Source organism: Peromyscus californicus, unplaced genomic scaffold (assembly GCF_007827085.1).
Source record: "Peromyscus californicus insignis strain IS unplaced genomic scaffold, ASM782708v3 Scaffold_17__1_contigs__length_78620276, whole genome shotgun sequence".
NCBI classification, from domain to species: Eukaryota; Metazoa; Chordata; class Mammalia; order Rodentia; family Cricetidae; genus Peromyscus; species Peromyscus californicus.
Window position 1 is genome coordinate 23,092,010 of NW_026294469.1, and position 17,146 is coordinate 23,109,155.

The 17,146-nt window shown below is 42.5% G+C and overlaps 1 pseudogene; it reads left to right on the forward strand.

Annotated features, from left to right (window-relative positions):
• Positions 1–712: 712 nt before the first annotated feature.
• On the forward strand, positions 713–1,424 carry LOC128113079 (elongin-B-like; annotated as a pseudogene).
• The last annotated feature ends 15,722 nt before the right edge of the window (positions 1,425–17,146 follow it).

The following is a 17,146-nucleotide window of genomic DNA, read 5'->3' on the forward strand; positions in this document are numbered from 1 at the left end:
CTCTGTGTGTGTGTGTGTGTGTGTGTGTGTGTGTGTGTGTCTGTCTGTCTGTCTGTCTGTCTCGTTCTCTCTCTCACTACACATTTACCTGCCTATCTATCTATCTATCTATCTATCTATCTATCTATCTATCTATCTATCCATTCGTCCACCTATCTACCTACCTATCTATAAATACATAGATGTATGTGTATGAGCAGTATATGCACATTTGTGTGCAGGTGTTTGTGTCCATGTACATGTTTAGAGGCCCGAAGAGAGTGTGGGTATCCTATTACTACTTTCTACTTTATTCTCTTGAGATAGGAATTCTTACCACGACCTGGGCTGGCAACCACTAATTTGCAGAGATCCTCCGGTCTCTGCCCTTCTTGAGTCATAGGTGTGCTTGTGGCCACATCTGGCCTTGTACATGGGTCATAAGGATTTGAACTCAGGTACACAGCCCCTAGCCTAAGTTCATTTTCTAAAGTATTTAATTTCTACACAAATTAAATTTGTATAGGAGGTAAATTTTATGGTATGATTGATTGAATTGGAGAATATGTGCCTTTAATTATCAAATTTGGTCATTTAGTTTTTGTTTAATAAAATATTCATACATTAGAAGTAGTAAGTATTTTGACAATACAAACACAATTTAATAATTCTGGGAGTAAGGTAGCAGTCTGCAGCAAGATCGACCCTTTAATTAGAGGTGTGCAGCAGGATCATGAGCAACATCTGTGACATTCCTGAGTGGGCCTGGGTCTGGATATCTGGATCTGGAATCTGCAATCAAAAAGGTCAGCACCAGAGGTGACCACTCAGCCTCATCTTCCCAACTGTTGCGCTTGCATGCGAGACTAGAATTTGACCAGAACTTCACTGTCTCAGCATCATCAGAAGAACAGAGAAGAGCAGAGGCACCAGTGAGACCAGACGTGCACTGTCACCACATTTCACTTGAGATTACAGGTGTTTTCTTTGAAGAAAGAACGGCTCATTTTTTTTCCCCTGGCTCCTGTAAAGACTTCAGGGAAATCACCAGAGCTGGCTCTGCAAAGGGCACTCACAACCATCAGAGAAGGTGTTTCTCATGATCCGGCGCCACAAGACCACGATCTTCACGGACGCCAGGGAGTCGAGTACCGTGTTCCAGATAAAGTGTATTGTCCAAGGCATCCTCCAGCGGCCTCCAGAAGATGATGATGTCCAAGGCATCCTCCATCCAGCTCCTTGGTGATGGAAAAACTCTGGACGAGTGTGGCTTCACTAGCCAGACAGCACGGCCACAGGCCCCAGCCACAGTGGGCCTGGCCTTCAGTGCAGATGATGCCTTTGAGGCCCTGCACAGTGAGCCCTTCTGCAGCCCTCCAGAGCTTCCAGATGTGATGAGGCCAGAGGATTCTGGAGGTGGTGCCAGTGAACCAGCTGTGCAGTGAGGGCCCCAGGTCCACCCCCCTAGAGACCCATTCTCTCAATAAAGACTATTTGGCTGTCAAAAAAAAAATTCTGGGAGTATCTAATGGCTCAAGATATATAAAGATATAGTCTACATTTAAAAGTCAACTTAGAAGAGAACGCATAGTACACATTAATATTTGTTGATTCTCAAGCATAGCTAAACAACCGTCTCAGAGGCAGTTGCCTTCATATCTCCATTTTATAGGTAGGAGATGGAGGCAAACTTGAGTCTTTAGAAGAACAATTTGAATCTCCACCACCACACTAGTTTCCAGTTGCTGTCGTCACAAAGTCACGAGACTTTAAACCACACTGTACAGTACTGGCAAGAAGGACTTTTAAATCTCTTTTAGTATGCTGAAAGAAAGTATGCTTTAATTCCTTCCATGGAGGCTGTTTTCTCAGCTTTTCCGGCTTCTAGATGTCAACTGTACCCTGATTCATGGCAGTTTCTCCATCTTCAAGATCAGCAGCACAGCGTCTTCTTTCTTTTGGGGACCCTGCGATCACATTGGGCTCATCCAGGATGACCACCTTGAGTTCCTCAGCTTAGTTACATGTAAAGTGTCTTCTTGCCATGTAAGACAGCATAGTTAAGGTTCTGGGCACTGAGATGCAAATGTCTTTGTGGGATGATTACTCTCAAACCCACCATATTAATTGGTGTCCCAGGATCCAAGCCAATAAGGCAGAGCCAAGTCTTAAGGTCTCTGCTCAGTCACGTAATTCTTCCCTACACCCCAGTGCGGGCCAGCAGTGACAAAGACAGCCCCAGCAAAGAGAAGATATTTTTAAAGAAATTCCTGCTCCAAGCCTGCAATCTGTCCTAACAACCATTTAGTGAATGAAGGCCTGCTAGTAGCTGACTCACTTTGACTTGGTTGTCGGAACATTTGTAATATAATGCCCACTATTTTTATGAGTCACAGGGGGAATATAAAAGATCTGTGGCATTTACACTGCTCTCAAGAAGTTTAAAGTCATATTGCAGAGGCGGTATTAGCCTTCATGAAATTATAAGCCCAATGCAAACTAGTAAATAAGATAAAATCGTATCTGAGGGCTTGCTGTCTCAACATGAAAATTAGATAACAGGAGGAAAACCTGGAGGACTAAAGGAGTTCACACATCTAAGAACAGTGGGGCCTTGAGCAGGACCGGTACGGGAAGACAAGAAGGTGTAGGTGTGGTCACAGTTTAAAAAAAGATGGATGAATGGGTGATAATATCTGTTCTACACTAGGCCGTGCACAAGCTGGTGTCGGGAAAAACAAAACACTGAAATGTTTATAACTTATCTTAACGTTGTGGCATTTTATTCTTTTGCAGTTGTATTTGTTGTTTGCCACTCAAAATTGTGATGGAGGAATTCTAACCCATGCTACACTGTAAGAGGTAACAAGAGTTCTGGTATTTGGCCTCCAAATACCAGAATTGAAAGAACAATTTCAGAGCAGGAGTACAGAGCTTACAAGTACCATGTTCTGTCTGTCTTCCTCTGAATTTATGGAGCCTGACATCTAAATATACGCTTTCTGATACTAAATATAAAGCTGATAATCTTCAGGAGCTCATAGAGTTCTTCAGCTAAACTGGAAAGGACAGCAGGGCAAAGCTCCTGGACCACAGTCTCAGATGTCGGATGAGTCTGAAGTTGTACCAGTGGATTATAACTGAGATAGGAGAGCCAATAGCAGCCTCCCGGACTCAGACCAGCCTTACAAAACCACGATGAGGGCAGGGGTCTTAGCCTCTTCTGAGAAACTGGTTTTCTTCGGAAGAAGAAAATATCGCAAGAGATAAGAGTTTCAACAGCTTAATAGGAGACATTTGCTGAAGTAGAGAAGTAGAGTTGAAGTGGAGGAGAAAAGATACAAAGAATAGTAAGTGAAAACTCACAGGGACACCCACCGGGTCTACAAAAGGAGCCACTTATTCCGCGGCCTCTGCACTGTGGTCGTTTGGGACTGTGCACCAAATACAGGTCACTGAGATTGATTAGGTAATTATCCACTTTCCCTTCAAGCCCATAACCTAACGAGACTGTTTTGTTGTAAAATTTATAATGATAGTGGTTATTTGGAAAGAATATCTTGTCTCTTTTGATAGAGCTAGATTCTAGAACATAGGTCAAATTTAATTTCAACAAATAGGATTGGTGCAAGCTATTTGCATGAAGTCATAGCAAAGTGAGAAATAAAATCATCAGCCCCAAACATTCTAAAAATTCAGTGCAGAAATTGGGCGTATGATTCCTTGTCTTTGTTAATGAAATACATCACGCATAATTTAATCTTTTATTTTTAATTCCACAACCTCATTTCTAATCCCACATGGGATTGATGAGTGCTGAGCACCTTCATCCGCAGGATAATTAATCACAAGTAATTTAATTTCTTTACATTTCCCCCATTTTTGTTCTCTCCCTCTGTTGCACTCTTTCTGCTTCTACGGCCAGATTCCTGTGTGTTTCCTGTGTGTTTCCATGTGTGTTTCCATTGTTGCATCTCAGGCAAACACCGTACACACAAATGTTTGCATGATCGTCTGAGGTTGACTCCACGTCCTCAGAAGGAAGGAAAACTCAGCTGTAACACAAGTTGTTTCTGATTTCAAATTGCCAAGTGGACCTAGTGGCTTACTAGTCCAGAACTGTAAGCAGAATCAGGCAGAGGGGAGTGTTGTTTACTTCAGAAGTTTTTTGTAACTAAGACATTTTCAAGACTTAGGCAGTGGTACATTTCTCTGGAATGAATGTACACGTTAGGAAATTCAGTGGGCTGGGGAGATGTATTTTCAGAAATGATTGGTAATGGGATTTCCTATTTAACAAAATATAATTTTTAAAATAAGCAAGCAGAAGTTATGAGTTTTCATCATTTAAAATATTTTCACTAGATCCCATGACTAGTTACTCACAAGTTTGTGTAAACCGGTAGTTGTTAATCACCCACAGGGTAAACTTCATGGTCACGCTGCCTATATGGTAAGTACTCCAGAGTCTGTGATGAGAAGGCCCCACACTTGATTGAAGGCTCTGCTGTGGTTTTCCTGAAATTCTCCACAGTTTTGCTTTGAGATTGTCTGTTGTCATTTCTGGACTCTCCATTTGGGCATAGTCTCCACCACAGCCTCAAGCTGAGAATCTGGGTGGAGTTCACAGGATGAGCAGCTTTCAAAGGGCACATTTGGGGGAAGATAGCTGAAAACCTAAACCCAGAGAAATATTTGCACAAAGACTGGAGAGGAGGAAAAATTTATTATTGCCTCTGTATTCAACTCAAGTGTGACACACATCAGGGGTAATTCTCCTCCATTGCAGAGACGGAAATCTCATCCTTTGGGATGACCAACCTGATAATCCTTTCTGTGGGTGTCTTCAACATAAATGAATAGCTCGGTCTCATAAAAACGAGAGTTTGATAACATAATTTAACTCATAAAATTTATCTCCATTCACTTGGTAATAGGTTTGACCATCTGTATTAATAATAATCTTTTGCCAACAAATAAATTAATAAGCATTGACATCTTTAGGACAGGAGGTAGTTGGGAAGCAGAGCCTGCAAAAGTGAGACTCCACAGGAAGGCAGGAGACAGGGCCCTATATTCCTTGATTGCATTTCCAAGAAATGGTTCTTTGGTCCTTGAGAAAGATATCCATGGGCCATGGAACCAGTAAAAGGCATCATTTGACACAGGTTTCCCCTTATGGCATGTTTTCACTCAATGGGCTTCTGATCCTGCTCCTCCCACTTCAGAAATCATCCCATGATCTCATTTACTAAAAGGAAAGTAAGCAATCCTTAGCAACCCTTTGAGATGCATCATCACAGCATCACAAGAACTCTATGTGCTATGGTTAGGACGCTCAGTACATATTGAGCTCTATGGGCTATGGTTAGGATGCTTCAGTATATGTTGAGCTCTATGTGCTATTGTTACGGTGCCTCAGTACATATTGAGAAGCCAATGTCCATACTTTCATGTACAGCATCTTTTCGTGAGTGTCTTCTTTTCCTCAATCTGGAAAAGTTAGGCCCACACTTATTTCTATACTAAAGACAGTTTTAATAAAATAAGATTTGCTTCATAATAGGATGTATGGTCCAAAAACCATATGCTTATAAGCTTGTCAAACTATACAGTATACAAAATGAGAAAAAGAAGTGTCTCTCTCCTCACTTTGGACAAGAGAGAAGCAAGGCTTTTAAGATGCATTTAGCCCTTCTAGTCTGAGCATGTGTTGACAGGTTAGGGGATCACACCGCCATTCAAGGAACACTTACTGTAAATCCATGCAGCTGGCAATGGCCACCACGGATCCACGCCACCCCTCTTCTGCTCATGTTACTTCTCGGTGTTCACCAATCCCTTCTGGTAAAATCGACACAGACAGAAATGAAAAGGCCGCTCACCGTTCCTTTTCTCCTCAGCACCGCCCCCTTATTTTTTTCCTCTTCAGGGAGCACATGGCAGAGAGTGTTCGTAGAATGTATACCTCCTAAGAACTGAAGAAAAACAGTGAGTTAGGTCTGTGGCTTCCCCCTGTCTGGACTTCTAATTTTATTCATTTTTAAAGTTATTCTACAACATAATGAGTTTCATTACGCCATCCTGACTTGAAAAATGCACATATATGCACAAGCTATAGGATATCATGGATTCCACACATGAGTTAAATTCCCTAACAATCTCATTTAAAAACAAAAATTTGTCATATAAAAATGAAAAGAAAAATTCATTCCAGTAATGTGTTTTTTAAATTTTTCCTGTTTTTAATATTTTATTAATTCTTTGAGAATTCCATGCATTATAAGTCTTAGAAATTTTTATGATATTACATAGCAAGTGTAGTACACCTTAGCAAGTTGAGAAGAAAGATTGTGATAGGGAGGAAAAGGTTTCTACTTTAGCACTGTGTGTCTGCATACGCGTGTGGATGTGTGCACACATGTACATGTGTGTGGATGTGTGTACTTGTGTGTGTGCATGTGCATGTCTGTGTCTCACATATGTGAATGCATGTGCAGGAACATGCAGAGGTCAGAGCAGAAGGTCAGATGTCTTTCTTTCTCACTCTGCCTCATTCTTTTGAGAGCAGGTCTCACTGAACTGAAAGCTGGCCACAGCTGGCCACAGCTGACCCAGGAGCACCAAGGACCCACCTTTCTCTCCCCAACCCCAATGCTGGGGCTGCAGGCATATGCAGCCACACTTGGCTTTTTATGGTCTTGCTGAGGATTTGAACTCTGGTGCTTATGTTTGCAGAACAGTGTTCCTACCCACTGAGCCATCTCCCTCACCTATAATTTAGTACTTTCACTGGCACCTTTTCCCCTTGATTTTAAACAAAAGGTCTAGTAGTTTTGTTTTGCATGGGACCCTACTAACAACAAGGCCATCTCTAGTCCCTGCTACAACTTTATAAAAATAAGTCATCAGACTATATACCTCAGGACTATCGTATCACAACCTCCAGAGAGAGGGCCCAGACATTGACAGCTTTTTAAAATTTAAGTTTGTGATAGAGGATTCTGATGAGCAACTTTTACCAATCATTCCCATAGGCCAAGGGGCCTACTGTTCAGAGAGATCAGGAAAGGTGTGCTGAAGGATTTGGGTAGAGTCTTGAAAGGAAATAAGATTTAGCTGAGGGTAAGTGCTGTGTGATGTTCTGTATGGCAAATGTGTTGCTGATTAGTCAATAAATAAAACACTGATTGGTCATTGGCTAGGCAGGAAGTGTAGGCGGGACAAGGAGGAGAATAAAGCTGGGAAGTGGAAGGCTGAGTCAGAGACACTGCCAGCCGCCATGATGACAAACAGCATGTGAAGATGCCGGTAAGCCACGAGCCATGTGGCAAGGTATAGATTAATGGAAATGGATTAATTTAAGCTGTAAGAACAGTTAGCAAGAAGCCTGCCACGGCCATACAGTTTGTAACCAATATAAGTTTCTGTGTTTACTTGGTTGGGTCTGACTGCTGTGGGAATGGCAGGTGATAGAGATTTGTCCTGACTGTGGGCCAGGCAGGAAAACTCTAGCTACAGGTAAGTTCAAGTGAGATGGGATTAAGGCTAAGCTCTCAATGAGAATAAAAGACTGTCAAATGCAGGGCTAGAAAGGATAGCAGGGAGGCAGTTCATCTTGGGCAGAAGAAATTGACAACTGATTAGTCAGGTGTCCCCAGACTGTTAAAGACTTTGAAAGTGGATCCAGTCTTGAAAATATCAAGCACAGGTCACTTCTGAGAGAGGACCAGAGCCTTCCTCAGTAGAGACAGAATGAAAGGTGGCAAGCAGGAAGGTCAGTGAGCACAACACGGCTGAGCTCCCTGTGAGAGAGAAACAGGCCTTGGTCAGCACAGTTCTTATCCTGTTTAACTTTTCACATGTATATGTGTGTGGACATACATGTATAGGGGGGTAGGTACTTGTGCAGGTGTGAAGGCTTGATGCTGATACAGGGAGCCTTTATCACCTTCTACCTTGTTCACTGAGGTGGGGTCTTTCAGCTGAACACAGAGCTCTCACATCCAGCTTGTCTAGCTAGCCAGCCTGCTCTGGGGAGCCTCGGACTTTGCCTTCTCAGTGGTGGAATTACAGATGGACTATCACACTGGCCTGGCATTTACATGGGTCCTGGGGATCTGAACTCAGGTCCTCATACTTGTAGGGCAAGGGCTTTACCTGCTGGGGCATCTTCCCAGGGTCCCACCCCAGCATACTCTTTTAAATTACAATTTAGCCAACTCAAGAAATATCAAGAAAATGACATGGAACTTGTTAGCTAAAATGCACACCACTAACTGAGTGTTAGTCAAACCTCTCTATCAACACTCATTTCTGTACAGATTATTAAAAACAGCTATTCTTTTGAACATTTTAGATGGATGAACTGAATGTCTAAGAAAAACTATTTCATAGTTTTCTGTTTTTCTTTTTTAATCTGAAAATGCCAACTAGTCTGTGGAATACATTTAGCTGATTGCACGTAGCTGTGGGCTCCACCGTAACAATGATGCTTGGAGCAATACTGGACCAGGTGATGTCATGATCAGAGGAGGATTTTGAAAGAACATGAGCAATGAATGAGGAAAGAATCATGGGTTTGTTCATGACTTGGCTATAAATGACTTAGGAAATCAGAGGAGTGCTTTGCCAAAGATAAAATTTGAGATTGCAGACAAATAATACACTTGGTTTTAGATAAGGGCATTTTAATATAAAAGTAGAAAAGTCAGTAGGAACTACCAAGTACCAGTGATGGCAGCTATACAGTCAGGTGAGTGCTTGTCTCCTGGGAGAAACTGGCTCCTAAGGATGTTGTTTTATCAAGACAGGAAATGGCTGAAGTCATGTGGGTGTGTGAATCCTCCAAAGAAGGTTTTACTAAAAGGTGTCTTGTCAAAGCCAATGGAGGTGGTTATCAATGGCAGAGAACACTGATTCATAGACGCATCAATAATATCGCTTGAAATAAAGTGATAGGAATATACTTACTATTTCTTCTAAAATACATTTTTCACCAGACAGAGAAGTACCGTGTCTGACATCTGTACGCATCTTTACAATGGCCCTTCCTCCCGATGCTTTTGGTTGGTTCCTTTTACTTACAAGTTCATTCATTCTGATACTTTATGCTCAGGGTCTCCCTTTGCAGCAGATGTTAAGTTTGTCTTTTGTTGCCTAGAGTATTTATATTGATGCAAGTAGGAAAGCCAAGGCTGCATTTACATGCCTATTGATCTTTATTCATCTCACAATATAAAACTACTCAACACGACCGATGGTCAAACCATTGAAAACCCCTCTGTATGTGTTATATCTATCTAGTTTCCTGACAGGAGTTTTCAAGGTCATTTTCTGTTCTGTGTCCCTCCAGAGACAAGGACTACATTGGAGAAAGAGGAGTTTAAAAAGTCGAGGTAAGCATGAAAGATGAAATAGAAAGAGAGCTGACAAAGCTCTCCTCAGTGATGCAAAAATGGACGTCAACAGGAGTGTACTGCTTTCAAAAGTGAGTTCTTCTGGGAGTAATTTATAAATGTCATGGCAATGGCACTCAGTAAAAACTAGTAACCTCTTTCCCCCCAGGAAACTCAGGAGTTGGCTCTAGCGCTGCTGTGAAACCCTTATAGAGTGGCCAGGAAAGGGTTAATGAAGAGCTTAAGATGAGCTGAGAGCAAGAGACATGAAGGGTGGATTGCCCTGTTAGAGACATGAACACACTTCTAGAACTGAGACAGAGTGCTGCTCGCCTGGGAGCATCAGAACCATAGAGTAGGATGGAAAATTCAGACAGAATAAAATGGAAATATATTGTTTAATGGAAGCTGAATCTCAAAACACTGAGGAAAAAGAAGAATGCAGGGGAAACTAGACAGCCACGTGGGAAATGCCTCACACCACACACAAGAACAGGCTATGACTAGATCAGTGAATTAAACATTAGAATACAACAGATATGAATTCATTATTACCTCACGGCCTAAATGTCATAACTATATCTCAAGCAATTTAGACTATGAAAGAAAAATACCAGAAGCAAAAAAATCAAAGACATATTGGGAGAGACACTGGATAGACAGTGCACATAAAAGCTATACTACCCCTGTGTAATGGAATCCCTGAGTGGAGGAAATAAAAAGAAAAAAATTTATTAAAAAACTTTGCATGTGCCGATAACAAACATGCAAGGTATATATAAAAGGTTTTTTGTTGTTTTGTTTTTGTTTGTTTGTTTTTTGTTTTTGGTGAAAGGGTTTCTCTATGTAGCCCTGGCTGTCCTGGAACTCATTTTAGACCAGTCTGGCCTTGAACTCAGAGATCTGCCTGCCTCTGCCTCCCCAGTGCTGAGATTAAAGGTGTGCGCCATCACCACCACTTAGAATAAAAAGCTTTTAAATACAGAAAAAGTTTCAGTTTCACCCGTGCCATAGTAAATACAGTTTAAATGGAGATACTGTTTCCCACCTATCACACCGATAGAACTTGAGAAACTTGACAGTACAGAGGCAGGAGACTCCCACTCCTCACTGCTGAGAGTACAGAATTCCACAACTGCTCTGCCAGGTACACGTTCCAAAGGCATTCATTCTTCAAATCAGTAACTCCACATTAACATCTTACCCTAAAGCAAAAACAAGAACAATGCAAGGAAATTAGAAAATGAGCTGGTGTTACACAATAGAATTTTATAAATATTAAATCTCATGGTTTGTGTATGTGTAGTCCTGTGTGTGTGTGTGTGTGTGTGTGTGTGTGTGTGTGTGTGTGTGTGTGTGTGTTTTAAAGGTCAACTTTGGGTGTCATTCTTCAGGAGCTTTCCACCTTGATTTTTGAAAGAAGATCTCCCCGTGGGACTTGGAACTCGCCAATTAGGTTAGGATGGTTGGCCTGAGAACCCCTGAGATCCACCTCTCTCTGCCTCCTCAGCACTTGGATTACAAGCACATACCACCATGTCTTACTTTTTATGTAGGCAAAAGGGATTGCTCTCAGGTCCCACTGTTTGTGTGAAAAGTGTCCTAAAATAGGCTTTCTGATAGCTGCATCCTGAAATATTTGAGGACAGAATATTACAAGGATTACAATTGGTTTACAAATATCCTAGTAGATAAATAGATGGGCAAATAAATAGATAAATAAATGTTTACACACAGAGAGAAGAGTTATAAAAATGTACTAAAAAATGAGACAAAATGTTAACAACTGGTAAATCCAAGTTTCAGTTCAACTTGCCTAGTATGTTCAGGGATCTGTTGTACAACCTGCTAATTATAGTTAACAATGATATTCTGAATACTAGAAAATTGATAGGAGATTTTAAATTTTTCTCACTACAAAAATACTAAATATGCAATATAGGACATGTTAAATTGATTAAGAAAATCCACAATACCTAACAATCGAATCATAACAGTGTATTTTGGTATTGTTAAAATATAGTTTTTGTTTGTCAATTAAAATACAGTTGATGAATCTAGATGAAACTCATGGTTGTTAACTTTGTTTTGTCAACTTGACTGGCTTGGGAGATGCCCAAGCAATCAGGAAAGCATGCGCCTGGGGGTGCCGTGAGAGTGTTCTCAAAGCTGACCCCAGCAACAGCCCAGTTTGTAGCTAGAGTTTTCCTGCCTGGCCCACAGTCATGGCAAATCTCTCTCACCCGCCAGTCCCCCAGCCACTCAGACCCGACCAAGTAAACACAGAGACTTATATTGGTTTCAAACTGTATGGCCGTGGCAGGCTTCTTGCTAACTGTTCTTACAGCTTAAATTAATCCATTTCTATTAATCTATACCTTGCCACATGGCTCGTGGCTTACCGGCATCTTCACATGCTGTTTCTCATCATGGCGGCTGGCAGTGTCTCCCTCACCCAGCTTCCTATTCTCTCAATTCTCCTCTCTGTTAGTCCCGCCTATACTTCCTGCCTGGCCACTGGCCAATCAGTGATTTATTTATTGACCAATCAGCAACACATTTAACATACAGACCATCCCACAGCACTTCCCCTTTTCTTTTCTTAAAAAGGAAGGTTTTAACTTTTACACATCTCCAAAGTCAGCTTGATATATTTGGGAATTTGGGCGTAGCTTCTCTTACTACTTCCTGCTGGAGGGGGGCGCTGTATCTTATGGGGACACAAAGAATATTTTAGGGTTATGGAGTAGTCCATGAGGGTGTATCGTCTGAGCCAGTTGCCTTGAAACGGTTCTGGATGTTGGATCATCTGGGCCATGGTGTCATCGGAGACCTTTCAGGTGGTCTTGGCTCGTCAAATCTGATGTATCTTAATCTGGAACAAATCCATAGCCTCTGGCTTTCTGTAGAAACAAAAGCAGAGCCTCCTTTCCAAAGCAACATATCCTTACATCCAAATTTTGAAGTCAAGGCACCTTTAAAATATACATTTTGGCATAACTCAACAGCTTTTGTAATCAAATGTTTTTCTTTAGTTATGAATATCAAAGAGAACATAATCCAGATTCTCTGTGTGGTAGCCATCTTTATGTGGCTTATTTTTTTATATTAGCTTGAGCCTATTGCTTTAAACTGCAGCCTTCTAAGCCTGAAAGGGCGCTTGCGCTGCTGGCTCCACCCACTTCAGCTTTCCAACATGGCGGTGATACATTTTCCGCCAGCTCTGGAAGCCATCAACTCTCAGAAATAGTGGGTCTATGCTTCTATCAAAGCAGCGTGTAGCCCAGAAACCTCTTTTTTTTTTGTTTTTTTGTTTTGTACTAGCAAAGGCTAAATCCACCACACAGCTTAATGTGCCACTTGCAGAGGCCTCATTCCCGCCATACTGCAGGTCGAGCATGTACACACGCTAGGAACCCGCCAGTAGCTCAAACCGGCAGGCTGCTGCTAACTTGAAAGAGACAACTAGGAACTGTTTTTAGTTCTGTTTTAGAATCTTTTTTCTCAGGTTTTAGGTGGAAACTCTTGCCCCACGTTGGGCGCCATTTGTAGCTAGAGTTTTCCTGCCTGGCCCACAGTCATGGCAAATCTCTCTCACCCGCCAGTCCCCCAGCCACTCAGACCCGACCAAGTAAACACAGAGACTTATATTGGTTTCAAACTGCATGGCCGTGGCAGGCTTCTTGCTAACTGTTCTTACAGCTTAAATTAATCCATTTCTATTAATCTATACCTTGCCACATGGCTCGTGGCTTACCAGCATCTTCACATGCTGTTTCTCATCATGGCGGCTGGCAGTGTCTCCCTCACCCAGCTTCCTGTTCTCTCAATTCTCCTCTCTGTTAGTCCCGCCTATACTTCCTGCCTGGCCACTGGCCAATCAGTGATTTATTTATTGACCAATCAGCAACACATTTAACATACAGACCATCCCACAGCACCAGTTCATTGAGGGATTCAGAATCTGAATAGCATATTGGGAGGTTGTGGAAATTGTGTTAGGTGAGGACTGGCTACAGGAAGTAGGCTGCTAGAGGCACATCTTTGAAGGGACCTTTCCAGGCTTTGCTCTTCTTCCTGTCCTCCATGAAGTGAACACCCTCCCACACCCCCCACTCCACAATGGACTGAATCTTTGAAACCATGAGTGACATACCTCCCCCCACCCAACTGTTTACATCAGGCTTTCTTTCACAGCACAAGAAAAGTAACAAGAGGCAAATGAGTGCTGCTGTTCTAGCCTCATTGCTCTCCAGGAAGTTTGAAACCCTTCAAAAGGACGGTTAGAAATCCCACAGAGAAGGACATGCCTAAAGGATGGAGATGGCATCTGTTCCTGTCTTCTTCAGTTTACTTCGGGGTCAAAGGGTACCACACACAGCTATCCCTGCAGATGGGCACTGTTGCTTCTGAAATGACAGTGCAGAAAACAGCTCATCTAAGTTGTGTGCTGTCCTTGAGTGTCTACCCAAGCAGAGAGTGGGAGACTCAGTCAGTTTTTCAAATGTGCGTGTGCTAATCCTCAACCTGTGGCCGAAAGTTTCTCTGGTCCCACCCAGCCCCACGGTCCTGCAGCTGTTTATAAAATAATCACTCAGAGGCTTACATTAATTACAGACTGTATGGCCAATGGCTTACATTTCTCGGTAGCTAGCTCTATCATCTTAAATTAACCCATTTCTATTAATCTATGTTTTGCCACATGGCTGTGGCTTTATCGGTCTGCTGGTATCTCGTTGCTCCTTGGGCGGCGGGCTGGCATCTCTTCCATCTCTGCCTTTCTTCTTCCTGTCTCTCTCTTGGATTTTCCACATGGCTATAACCTGACTCTCCATAGGCCAGAGCAGCTTCTTTATTAACCAATTATAGCAATGCATATTCACAGCATACAGAAAGACCACCCCACAGCATCAACCCTTCTCTTTCCACTCATGGGCCTTCAACACTCTTCTGTAGGGAATATTAGGCTACAATCACATATCTATATACTGTTACATTAAGCATTTTTTAAAAGGAGTACAGAAAAGAGCAAACAACAAATCCTCACTGAGAATTACACAGTAGATTTGTTATAGTATAGTAGTTCTTGATTTAATATGAGAAGGCTGTTAAGCGTCTATTAGAGCTTTCTAGCCTTGTTTTTCTAAAGGAAAAATATTATTATTATTATTATTATTATTATTATTATTACTATTACTAATTTGTTTTGTATGGGCTCTTATGCCTCTGCCCTAGAAGTTGTCCGAAGTGTGGATCTGGTCATAGGCCTCATTAATTGTATAGCTGTGATGGAGTAGTAGTTTTCAAAAAACACACCCCAGGTCTGGGAATGGCCTCCTCCCTCTGGAAGCTTTGCTCTCAATCCTGCCAGGGTCCTGCTCACACCTCCTGGGAGAGCCGGACCTGGTGTGGTTTATTGGCTTGTGGAGAGGGAACAGACTGTGCTGGGGAATTCACAACTTGGAAAGGCTATTGAGGAAAAATCCAGGCTGGCAAATTTTGATGTCTTTACAAGACTGCATGTTAGGTAATTAAAACTAATTTTTCTTTTAAAATAACTTTATGTTTCTTAATATTGACTTCACCTTAAAAAATAACTTGCAAATAAACCTCCATACCCCTTCCTTCTTGTCTCATGTTAAATGGAGTGACAGAGTTGGAGTCTTCAATTCAAACTGTTTTTGTGCAGTCTCTCTTAGAAGATGGAAGAACTAACTAACTTGATTTTGTCCCATCAGGTTATTCGATCATTGCTGAATAACAAGCCCTAACCTTTCTTTCAGATGTCTCTTAAGCATAACTAAGAAACAGGAAGGAATTTGGCCTGGAAGTTACCAAACACTAGGTCAATGATATTGTTTAAAATGATTCAACCAATCTTGTCACAATGTAAGTTTTTTTTTAAAAAAAAAATCTCCATGTTGATTTTTAACATAATATTTTTATTAATTCTTTGAGAATTTCACCCATGCATACAATGTGTTTTGGTCATATTTACCCCCTTCCTTCCCCTAACTCATTCCAGATCCGCTCCCACCCTTTCTCAATTTCATGCCCTCTTTTTTAAAAAACACAATCCACTCCCCCACCTCCCAATTTACCCATGGGTAGAAGGGAGGGGTGGGGGAGGGGAACATGAAGGATCAAGATTGCTGAGGAGTTGGGGGAGGGACGGAGAGGGAGAGCAATGAAAGAGATGTCTTGATAGAGGGAGCCATTATGGGATAAGGGAGAAAGCTGGTGCTAGGGAAATTCCCAGGAATCCACAGGGATGACCCCAGCCCAGACTCTTGGCAACAGTGGAGAAGATGCCTGAGCTGGCCTTCCCCTGTAATCAGATTAGTGACTATTCTAATCGTCATCATATAACCTACATACAGTAACTGATGGAAAAGATCCACAGCCAAGCACTGGGCCAAGCTCCTGAAGATCAGTTGAAGAGAGAGAGGAGGGATCATACGAGCAAGGGGGGGGGGGGGTCAAGATCATGATGGGAAAACCACAGAGATAGCTGACCCAAGCTAATGGGAGCTCACAGACTCTGGATTGACAGCTGGGGAACCTGCATGGGACTGAACTAGGCCTTCTGAATATGGGTGACAGTTATGTGGCTTGATCTGTTTGTGGGGCCCCTGGCTGTGGGACCAGGATTTATCCCAGGTGCATAAACTGGCTTTTTGGAGCCCATTCCCTATGGAGGGATACCTTTCTCAGCCTTGATGCGGGGCTAGGGAGTAGGTCCTGCCTCAATTTTGTATGTCAGACTTTGTTGACTACTCATGGGAGGCCTTAAGCCCTCTGAGGAATGGATGAGGAGTGGGATGCAGGGGATGTGGGGTGGGGGGAGGAGAGGGGGAGGGAGGGGAAACTGTGGTTGGTATGTAAAATGAAAAAAAAAACCTGTTTTTAAATAAAAAATAAAATAAAAATAAACAAAACCCACTCACTGAGTTCAATTTGTGCTGCCCATATATGCATGAGCGTGGGGCCATGCCCTTGAGTATGGTCAGCACACCAAGAGCCAACCCTTAAAGAAAACTGACTCTCCCTCTTGCAGCAACCATCAACTGTCAGCTCCCAGCTGGGGGTTGGGAATTATGAGCCCCACCACCCTCCATGCTGGAGTGCTGATTGGCCTGATCTTGGTCAGATCTTGTGCAGGCAAACACAACTGCTGAGGCCCATGAGTGCCTGGGTCCTGCCATGTCCAGAAGACGGTTTTGGTCCAGGCCTCTGCCATCTCTGGCTCTTCCTACACTGTCTCTACTTCTTCCCTGATGTTCCCCGAGCCTTGAAGAAAGGGAGTGTGCTACAGATGCTCCACTCATGGTTGAGCTCTCCACAGACATGCATTCTCTGCACTTTGACCGGTTACAGGTTTCACCATTCAATGCACAAAGGAGCTTCTCCCACTTCTGAGAGCTGCACTAATGGCATAGAGATAAGTACTCGCGAGACAGATTGATGGAGTCTATTCAGCAAAATAATAGTGGCCCTTTCATCCCTAGGACCTACAAGCTCCCCCACAGACCCTTGGTCAGAATTAGAGTAATCATTTCTCCCTGTAGACTAAACCTTCAATCCAATCAGAAAGCAGTTTCCCCATGATATTCACAGCCCTTGCACACATGAGCATATTTTGCCTGGCTGGTATCTACTGTAACTTACAGGTTCACAGCTGGATAAGACGGATGATGGTATTTCTTTCCCAGCAGCCTGTGAGGCATCTTCTGCAAAACATACCCAGCAGAAAAGAAGCTTTCTGGATA